Here is a 10,943-nt window from a genome sequence, read left to right as displayed (position 1 = left end):
GGGTTTTAGTTTAAAACTATGTTTGCTGGTGTTTTGGACTAAACACTTGAACGGGGCCTTTAGGCGGTGATCAGGTTGTGAGTGGACCCCTCACGAGTGGGATCAGTGCCTGCGTAACACAGACCCCACGAGCCCCCTCACCACATGAGGACACCACAAGGAGACGCCAACTGTGAACCACAAGTGGGTCCCCACCAGACACCAGCCCTGACGACACCTTGATCTTGGACTTCCAGGTTCCAGGACGGTGACAACTCAATGCCAGTTTTTCCAGCATCCAGTTGGTCTGCGGCGTTTCTGTTACAAAGCCCTAACTGAGTCCGACACTTGGGTCACCCCACATCATCACCTCACCTACACCAGCGTTGCTTTCCACCCAATTGTATCACCCAGTAATAGATGCCCCTCGCCACATTTTCACACTTAAAACTTGAGGAATTTAAAGAGAAATTTTAAAAAGTCAGAAGAAAAACGCAAGATTCCATAAACTCATCAAGAATTCTATTTAAAAAAAAACAAACCCTCTCATTTACAAGAAATTGAAAAGATTTAATTTCCAGTATCATCAAAAGATGGCTTCAATAATTAGAAAACTATTTCCTTTGGAAGCAAGTGAGTTCAACATACAATTCAATTGCTGTCCATTTCATAAGTGACAATGTAGGCAGCAAAAATTTTAAAACGCAGCTGCATTTCATCCAAAGCTTTATGATCATAAAAATTTGGCACTTCATAAACTAGTAGATTTTGTTTTTTGCAAAAATCTGCATTTAACATTTTCAAAGCTTAATTTGTCTTTCAGATGCATCACTGAAACTCTTTTTCTTCCTCAGCACAGTCTTACAGGGAAATTGGAGCTGAACCGTGGTGGAGATGACCACCAGGAAATGCAGCCCGAGAGGCGCCCTCTCAAACCCAAACCCGCCCTGTCTGTCCCTCTGTGGGACCCTCCAGAGCTGCCGTGATAGAGGAAGGTCCTGTCTAGTGGCCCGTGTCAGAGCCCTTGTGAGTGAGGCCTGGCCAGGCGCCGGGACCCACTGAGGTCAGTGGCTGGCGTGGCCACGGGCACGGCGGCACAGAGAATAGCATGGGTCGGTCAGTCACAACGGCAGGGCGCCCGCAGCTACCAAGAGTGGAAACAGAGAGGCAGCCAGGGTGCTGGGGTCCCCAGCCTGCTAGTGCCCATTCATGACGAAACTGAGTTTGCTCCTGCCTCTGTCCCTGAACTGTGCTCCTGGGACCTCTGGAAACAAGTCATGGCCAGTCGCAGCTCAGCCTCTCTGCTGGCCCACCCTCACCCCAGGACGGCCGTGTCTGGTGACACACAGAGGTACATACGTACGGCAGAGGATCCCTGAGGTCCCAACAGGAAGACGAAGGCTAACGCACTGGAGCAGCACTGGTGTCCACCCATGGATGAGCCATGCCAGCCCCCACGCAGGGCACCTAGCAGCATTAGCATCGGTGTTTTGCATTTGTGTACAGCGAAGTCGTGCGTGGCTGCTCAGGCGGCCCAGGACCTCGCGACATGTGCTCGGCAGCCAAGCAAGAGCGACGACAGCCTCTTGCTGATTGTTAGGAGCTTCTCCTGAACTGTGGGGCTTGTGCTTCTAATTCAGATTTTGGCAGCTACATAAATTCAGTTCTCCAGTGCCTATGGCTGTGCCACAAAACCAGGGGTCCTGTTTTCCTACACTGTTCAAGCCCCACCCAAATGGCGCAGGGACACACCTGTGTCTGAACAGCCGGGTTTGTGGTGGTTACATGAGGACAGCCCAGGACCGACGTAACAAGCATAAGAGAAGAAGAATAAACTTACTATTAAATTATATTTACTCAAAAGACAGTTTATTAAAGAAATTCTGACCTGCTCTAGTTCAATGATGAGTATTATCTCCTTAGAATAGAATGAGGTACTTTGAAATTCTAGTTCTTTATAAACTCACAAATAAAATATATCTGTAGCAAAGAATTAAAGTGTAGAAATCACATGAAATGAGCATGAAAGGAAGAGAAGAAAAGCATGTAAACTGTAAAGCCATCTCAATGTTTGTGTTTATTCTAAAGGCAATAAGAAGATTTTTAAATGGTTATACTAATTCTTTGTTCAGGAAAAAGTTAAAAAGCTAGAGCAAAACGATATATACTGATTAAAGAGATCAGAGAACCTCCAAGACAATGAGTCATTGTGGGGCCGAAATCTGGGCAAGGAGGGAGCCCAGACAGGTGACTTCGTCTGGGGTCACTCTCCCCCTGGAGGCACCGGCCTGACTCTGAAAGCTGTGTCTGGCAGATGAGACAATGAGCACTTTTGACAGACTCGTTGGGGTAAATCTGTCAAAAGTTCTGCTTTGACAAATATTTTGACAATTTTTTGTTAGTATTTTTTTCATAATTTGGCACAAACTTTGGAGTCCACGGCCTACCACAGGGAGCGACATCAGCGGTTCTCCCTTGGGAAGCGACCACGCTCAGCAGGCTCAGACCCCAGGGTGTCTGCCATGAGCAGGCTTCCTGACTGGACATGGGGTACGGAAGAGATGGGCAAGGGGTTACCAAGGCTTTGTCCCGAACTAGGAGGAGCTGCGGACGCCACTGGCAGGGATGCGGAGAGTCCAGGCTGCACATGTTTCACGGGTGGGGGACCTGCTGAGCTGTCACTGGTCAACCAGGAGGACATGCTGAGGAGACATGCGGAGCTGTGATGTGAGCCTGCAGGTGGGACAGACGTTGGCCTGGAAATGTTAGTATGTAGGAGTCTTCAGAATGCAGGTGGCATCTGAAACAGTACTAGGTGAGAATAACACAGGGGACATCACTGCAGAAGAAAGAAGCCCAAGGACTGAGCGCCCTCATTCGAGGAAGGAAGAAATGAGGCAGCGAGGGAGCCCAGGAGCTGCCGGCGGTGAGGACGACCAGCAGGGGGGACGTTTGGAAACTGGGTGAGGACGGCTATCGGGAGGGTATGAGCATGTCACGTGCTGCCCACCACACTGAATTCAGGGCTGGGGATTAACTACTGGGTTTAGCCATACGGGAATGACATGGATAACACAGATTGGAGGTAAATACACCTAAAAGTCTTCCAGGGATGGCTCCAGGTTCTGAATTAATTATGACTAATTTACACACACACACACAGCAGGTGGGGTTAAAGTTCTCAAAAGGAAAAGATGCAGGACATAGACATGTAACAGGTGGCTGCTACTCCTTGCAATAAAAAATAATCTGAAAACGTCACGGTGAATTTCTGCACACCACTCTAATGTCTACGTGTGCACTTTAGCAATCCCTCTTTTAGTTTCCACTAAAGGTGTTCTACACCGTGACAAAGGCCTATAGTTGGGGCTCCATGAGAGGGAGGAAGGTGGGGAGAAGAGACAGGATGAGAAGAGGGGTCCCTCCAGATACCCCATCCAGTCTCTCCCACCTGCACACCCGGTGTCTTCATCTACGAAACAGGCAAATCCTATCTTCCCTCTGTTATCCAAGATTCATGAAAGAATCAAGACAATTGAGTTTCAATACTATGTCTGCAAGTGTTTTGTTACATTGAATAACGTGCATGTCATTTTATAGAGATCATTTTCATTTTTGTTGTCACTCTTTCCATTCAGTATGTCAATGGCCCACTTCCCAAGGCATCTGGTTTAGCCCACATGGGCTGCATAACAATCCCACAGACCAGGCGGCTTAAAAACCAGAAATGTATTTCTCACCAATCTGGAGGCTGGACGTCCAACATGTAGGTGCTGGTGGGTCGGGGCCACATCGAGGCCACGTGTGTCTGTGCTGAGGACACTTCTTTGCGTGGGAGACGGAGCTCTGGGGTCTCTCTTTACGAGGGTGCTAATCCCGTAACCGGGCTCCGTCATCATGACCTCCCCTCCCGCCAGTCACGGCCCGAAGGACCCCCTCAAAAACCATCACTTTGGGGGTTAGGGCTTCCATGTAGCATTTGGGGGGTACATTCGGTCCACACGTACTTGCCCACTTAAGGACATATTTCCTTCACTGGAAAGAGAAAACGTTTTTTTAATGGTGAGATGATAAAAATCTCTGTCATCCCAATTAACCCAGGGTCCTCAAAAGAACAATTTCATAAAGCAAAACTTACACCCTCAGTTTTAGTTTTTCATGGTTCCTTACTTACACACATTCAGCTTTGGATCCATGTGACGCCACGAGGACATTCAGTCCCTTTGATTTGTTTTGTCTCCCTCAGGATGACAAAGAAATTGGCATTAACACTTTCCAAATGCCATTTGTCATCATTCCAACAGGACGCTATTTACAGAATTTCCCTATGATGAGGCCAGAATAACACCTCATTAATGTCTTAAGTAAAAGAAAAATGTATCAATTAAAGCACAGTTCTTTTATAAAAAGACAATAATTAACCAAAAGCCCACGTGTTGGCAGACACTTATTTCACAGCAGATTTAATGTGGTGACAACACAACTCATTTTGGAAGGGAAAAAAATTGATGCTTCCACATACGTGGGACCGAAATAGGCTCTCCTCCCATTGCAGGGCTGAGACACACGGTTGACTGAACCGCCCATCTCGTACCCTGCAGCCTGAGGCTCGCACCACAGCCGTCCCCATGGCAGCCAGTGCCGGCATCTGTGTGATGCTGCGTTCCTGGTTTTTGATGTTGGATGTCGCTCAGCTGCGACCACTGAGACGTCACTCCATGTCCTGATGTGCGTGTCTTCATACCCACAGCTTTGAAGTCGGGCATTTAATATGCAGCAATGCACGTTACCTGAGCGCCGGTTTATTGTCCTAAAATGGTAAATATGATCCAAGTAAGGGAATGAGGCCAGCCGCCTGGGGCGGGTGCTGGGTGAGGTGTGGGCCTTGGGTCTGCTGCCGAGGAGACTTTGCACAATTGACAACGATACAAATACAAAGTGCTAGTGACAGAAGGAAGGACCCAGGGTCCTCGTGAAAGAAATAAATGGCTGGAACCTTGAGGCGTGGATAGAACCAAAAGGTTCTATCCACGAGTGTGGAGAAGAGTGTGGGTTTGCAGGTAGCCACACAGTAGAAATGTGCGAGGGCAAAGGTGGGTCCGGAGGTGGGTGAGCCCGAGAATGAGCCTGAAGGTCAGGTTCCATTCACAGTGAGAGGGGAGCAGAAGCTGGTGATGTTTGGGAGGGAACTGCGACCGTCCTGCTCCAGGAGAAAGGCACTCATGCGTTTACACAGATGAGCTGGGTCACAGGCAGCGGGACACTTGGGACATTTTAAGTTCCAGGTAAGGGATGGCGAGGACCTGAACAAGGGCACATTCGGAAGGTAGCTGAGCGGGAGCTTGTGACAGGTCTCCAGAGCGGGGACGTCATTATAATGACGGGGAGGGGGAAGGGGGGGAAGGGGTGTCAGCAGGACCGAGGAGGGCGGCGGGTCTGGACGCCACGTGGAGGCCATGAGGATGCTAGCAGAGTCGTGTGGTCTCGTGGCCACAGCACAGCTTCGCAAACACACTTCTCTCTGACTGAGAGGCTGGGGACATAACAGGAAGGGCACCGGTCAGGCCCCAAGTGTCCCGCGGCCACGCCCAGCCAGCTGGGGTCTCGACCTTCCTGAGCCGCGAGCCCTCCTCCGGGAGGAGCTGTGATGACGCCTGCGGGGCCCTGTGAGGGCTGGCCTGGCGATGCAAAAGCACAGTGTGAGATGGCAGTGGGCACGTGTTTCAGACAAGTGGACGGCAGACAGCAGTGCAAACACGGGCTGACCAGTCCACGTTCTGGAAGGTGAGTGTGAGTGTGTGTGCGTGCCAAGGCTTTGGGGAGGCACCCTCAGGGCCCACACTCGGCACCCGCTAGACGGGCCAGTGCTGTGTGAAGCGCTGACCGTCCCCGAGCAGGCGGGACGTGTGGCCCTGCGGGTTCAGTATGTGAAGGCTTAGGCGGGAACGTTTCTGAGAAAGTGTGATGTGCCAGTGGGGTCACAACTGCTAGGTGCTCACTTCACATGGACGCACATCCCTTTGTCTCTCTGTAATGGTGCTTCTTGAGCTGCAAGACGAGTTTCTGACAGTAACTGCAAGATGCCCGAAAGTCTCTGCTGATTAGTTTCTTTAGAACAGGATCATGAAAATCCCTACCAGCCTCCTGGGGTTTGGAGAGCTCATGTGTGTCCTGTGTAGGATTCAAACCCACATGTCAGCCTCTGAAACCCAGCTCATGACCACTGGACCTCCACCCAAGTCCCCGACCAGGAGGTAACACAAGGGAAGGCTGAGATGCCCAAGGCTCGCTGAGCACCTGCAAGTGGGAAACCTGAGATGAGGGTGCCTGGCTGTTACCGCAGGCCAGAGCTGAGTAGGACCTGCTTTCCTGATCTCCACTGCACTCTGCCATCTCTGGAATGGTCCCCAGTTTCCTCTGCTCGGCATGCATCAGGAAAAGCAGGCCTGGAACCCACCTTCTCAGTGAGAGCACAGTGGGTTAGGCAGAAAGGAGGCGTTTCCTACCATTCCCCCAGCTTTCAAAACTGGGTCTGGGCAATGGAAGCAACTTTTTACTTTATCTTACTCCATTTCAGGACTTCCTGGGCTCAGCAGAGAAAAGCTATTTACAAGATATAAGGAAGAACTGTCCAGGAAGGACCCTGGAGCTTCCCACAGGAACACCTGCATTCACACTCTCTGAGCTTGCACAGCTTGCTCTCGCAGCTTGTCAGACACGCCCACTTTCCCAGCCACCTCAGAAAGGTGCCCAAAGTGCAGTGGCCTCGCCTCTGTGGCTAGTGACGTAGGGGGACGAGCAAGCGAGCCCGGAATATTCACAGGCCCAGCACCTCCGGAGTGTGTGCCCAGCCTCGGAGCAGCCTCTGCCCACAGACCACAAACTCAGCCTGCGAGCCAGAGGCCCTGGCGGCCTCAGTGCGTGTAACGTGAGAAGGATGGGACACCTGCTCCGTGCGGCCCGCGGCTGCACACACTCGCCTGCCAGCGTCACCTCGTCTGCGTGCTCGGATGCGTGCCATTGCCAACAGGTGTCTAGGAAACATGACAAAAAAGGCAAATATTGGTACAAGACGTCATCTAAGGTATAATTAAACTAATGTGCTTTTCTCGTGCCTCTCCATATATGTGATCTTACTGCTCACGGGCCAGAAACAGCCACTTGCCTCAGGGAAGATGAGACTGTCAGAGCAGGAATGCAAAGTAAAACAGGAGGCATTATTCAGACTTTGAGTAACAACATGAGACATTTGCATCTCTCCTGAACAATGTTCTCAGAAGTCGAGGGTGTGAGAGGATAAACAGGTATGGCTTCTGCGTAAACATACGTACGTGAGCATCCACTCACAGACACACGCATGCATAGGTGAAGTTCCTGAAGCTTCTCTGAACCAGAGGCCAGGCCTGGAAGAGTCTGTGCGAAGTGACGGGAGAAGTTAACTGAGGGTGTGATACAGCAACCCCACCTGCCTGGGAGAGGCCTCCGTGACCAGCAGGACCTTTCAAGTAAAGAAGAGGCAGAGCAAGGAGTTCAAAGCAACGCTCTTCTCTGTCTGGCCTCTAAGGATGGAAGCCGAAGGCAGGCCCCACGGGAATCCCAGAGAAGGATGGGGAGCCCCGCGGACGCGCCCCCACAGGTCTCCTGCCCGCACGGCACGCCACCCCAGCCTGGTGTGGAGGCGTGTCCAAGTAGGTGCTGCTAGGTGACACTGGGACATGGGAGAAGGCTCCTCACGGTCTTCAGATGTCTGGGGATTCCCACAGAGACGTGCAGGGGCTGGGGTGGCGGGAGAACTCAGGGAGGCGGGATTCGGAGCTTGGCGACCTCCCTGTGGAGGGACCAGCGCCCGCCTGTCACTAGGTGGCACATACAACCTCCACGGCCACGCAGACCCACACTGACCACACCCCTTGCTCCCAGAGACGGGGGAGGGGAGGCTCCAAAGGCTGAGTATGTCCCCTAAGACGCTGAATCAACATGAAACTCGAGGACCCTGAAATCCACCTAGTGGGAGGTTTAAGGGTCCCCCCTCCACCCATGTGGCAGGGTGGGTGTATAAAAGCAAAGGAACACACGCTGTGGGAAATAGACAAGTTAGAAAAATTCTAATTCTTCCTCTCAACCAAAGCTTAAAATCGATGCGGCAAAAATGAAGGCATGCCGATGCCTGCATTCCAAGTACAAACACACACACAGCTGCCTGTGCTTTACGAGCACGACTGCAGCCGTAACCGTTGAGATGGGACCAGAAGGAATTACCCTAAAATAACGGTGCAGCCACGCAAACCGTGCTTCTCTCGGGCAGGGGCATTTTTTCTCCTCTCTATTCTATACATATTTTTGTAACATGGTCACATTACTGTTGTGAAAAGAAGGTACATTTATAGGAATAAAATTGCTTGGAGCCGGCATTATCTCCTGAAAATCAGTTTCACGCACTTAAAGTAAATGTCTTCTTCCAGAAATGCTCTTGCTATCGGTAGTAGCTCCCAGGTATCTTCTCCACCTCAGCAGACACGCACAGGACAGGATCTGTCTGAGTGGGCTGCCGGCTCAGGCTGTAGCAGGCAGGACGTCACCCAGGTGGGCCCAAGGACAGGTGGGGACAGACGCAGACCCACAGGCCCTGGGCTGCGTGCTGGGGAGGGAGGAGGGAGTGGAGCTGCCTGGGGGCTCTCGGCAGACAAGACCCTCACATCCCCTTCCTGAGCAGATGATAGTGCCAGTCACCTGGACGCATTTCCAGACATTCCTCTGTGTGCAGGTAAAGGTGTTGGAGAGTTAGCTTCCCGAGGAGAAAACTCAGTTTAGTAACAGGAAGTGCCTTGGGCGGCTGGCGAGCTGCAGGCATTGAGGCCACGCCCCGCTGGCTGCTGGCTGGCCTGTGTCTGTTCCCAAACCAGGGGACTCCACCTTCTTCTTCAGGACAGTTACAAAAAATAATGGAAACGGAGCCAGAGCCCTATGCCCAGGACCCCGCGTGTGTGATGCCTCAACCCTCTGGGTTGTTAAAACAGGGCAAAGAAACCACTGGACAGCCTCGGGCGACTCTGCGTCCCAAAGGACAGCTTGCAAAGGTAACAGGAAAGCAGACGTCATGACTACAGGACTGATGACTGTGGACTGAAAATTAAAAACACTGTTGTGGTCCCTTTGTAAGTTATGTAAATGTCTAACCACTAGGCTGTACACCTGTCACTAATATAAAGTAATACAGCGTCAGTGTCACTATGTCATATTATCTGCACCAATAGCAATGCCTTCCTTCTGTGGATGTCATTGTCCCCTCCTTCTCATAAACACCCCTGGCCTTTGTCTCCTCAGAACCCTATTCGGGCTCCTGCCTCAATCAGCGCTTCCTGCACAGCTATTCTCACGGATCTCAAACCAACACTTGCTGCCTCTGACTCTGAAAGCCTTTTGTTTTCAGGTGAATAGGCCGCTCCTGGACCCCAGTGGGCCCTGCTGTCAGGACACTGGTTCCAGACCAGGAGTGAGGAAATGGTTCTGTTTTCTTACTTCCCCCTGCCTTGCTTAGCCTTTCTCTCCTGTTCTCTCAAGCCTTCTCTCTTTTTCCACATTCTCATCAAATAAATGTTCTCTCAGGGGACTTTGCCCAAAAGCAGCCCCGACCAGGGGAAGAGCCGGTGGCTTTGCTCGAGCTTCTATTAGCCACAGAGAAGAAAACCAAGTTGCAGAAAACGCACTTCCTGGAGTTGCTATTAAACACTGTAATTACCTTTCGTTCAGAAGCAGCACTTTACAAGCATCCAACATCCAGGAACTAAAGTCAGAGCGAGTCGGTTCCCTCTCGCAGCAACAATCCCAGCAACAGACGGTTATCTCCCTGCGGGAGGAAACAGGATTTCAACAGCTGCACCCTGATTTGTTCTCCCAGCCAGAGCAGGACCCCTGAGCCCCGGGCCATGTCCGAGTGGCTGGTACATTGTTACACTACTTTCTAAATATGTTCGCTCATATCATCTTATCAATTCTTACTTCATTTTTGCACTCAGGTCTTATTTTACATTTTTTTTCCAGGGAGTAAGAAGACAACACAACAGAAAATAGGACTTCTAAGCATTTCTACAAACAACGAAATCATATTTTTAAAAAATGTTCTCACAGTAGTAAACCATGCACTTCACATGGCTCCTCACAGGGGTTCCTGGAAGAAACTGTAGCCGTGTGCCGCCCACTGCCTGGAACAGGACAGGCTTCCCGGCTAAGCTCAGGCTCAGGAAGGACGGGCCACAGGGCGGGGCCGCCACCGGGCGTCCACCCTGCAGGCTGCCATTTACAGACCACTGCATGACAACCCCCAACAGCACACCCTGTGGTGGCGACGCCAATGGCCAGTTATCTGCAAGGACACCCAGAACCAGCTACCGGGTGTGGACGCTCTGAACGGACTCTCTTGTAGCTCAAGTGCTGCACGAGCAATGGAGCATTAAGGGCAGTGGGGGGAGGGACGGGGGGCATGGCTATGCCTTCGGGAGACTCTGTGGGGCACAGAGAAAGCCACCAGAGTGCCACCTTGTTCGTCACCGGCTCAGACTGTGTCGTGTCATGTTTATGTTTGGGGTTCGAATCTGAAGGCACTGCGACCCAGGGCAGATGTGCAGGTCCACACGGCCCTGTGGGCTCACCTAAGACGACGACAAGGACATTTCCAAACCTCTGTCCACCAACAGCCCAGTCATCACATTTGTTCAAGCCTGATGTTGGGATGACACCTATACATCATTAAAGGGAAACAAAGGCACAGAGGGTCTCTCTGAGCCCTTATCTGACGTCTATCACACTTGATTAAGGTTAATTCATTTATCTCCTAAAGGCTGACTGCTGTGATGCTTTTCTATTTTCTAAATCAGAATCTACATTCCAATTCCCTGTTCCAGAGCAGGACGTTTCCCCCGTCTCGCACCCCCACACAGCCGGGATGCAAGGTACGTCTGACCCTA

At 51.3% G+C, this 10,943-nt stretch overlaps 1 long non-coding RNA gene across 6 annotated transcripts in view; it reads right to left on the bottom strand.

The window, feature by feature from the left end:
- Positions 1–960: 960 nt before the first annotated feature.
- The window catches only part of LOC109458388 (uncharacterized), a 55,780-nt gene continuing 45,797 nt past the window's right edge, over positions 961–10,943 (bottom strand). Inside the window, exons 2-4 of one of the 6 annotated variants that reach the window (XR_012496221.1) lie at positions 3,720–9,826; positions 3,431–3,480; positions 961–2,712 (exon numbers count right to left, since the gene is read on the bottom strand). This is a non-coding gene — a long non-coding RNA (uncharacterized LOC109458388). Of the gene's footprint in view, positions 3,481–3,719; positions 9,827–10,943 lie in introns of all 6 variants that reach the window. The other 5 variants (XR_002139215.2, XR_012496220.1, XR_012496218.1 and 2 more) reach the window with 5 other exon arrangements.

The sequence above is a fragment of the Rhinolophus sinicus genome, linkage group LG05 (genome assembly GCF_036562045.2).
Source record: "Rhinolophus sinicus isolate RSC01 linkage group LG05, ASM3656204v1, whole genome shotgun sequence".
Taxonomy (NCBI): domain Eukaryota; kingdom Metazoa; phylum Chordata; class Mammalia; order Chiroptera; family Rhinolophidae; genus Rhinolophus; species Rhinolophus sinicus.
This window is presented reverse-complemented; position numbering and strand designations above follow the sequence as displayed.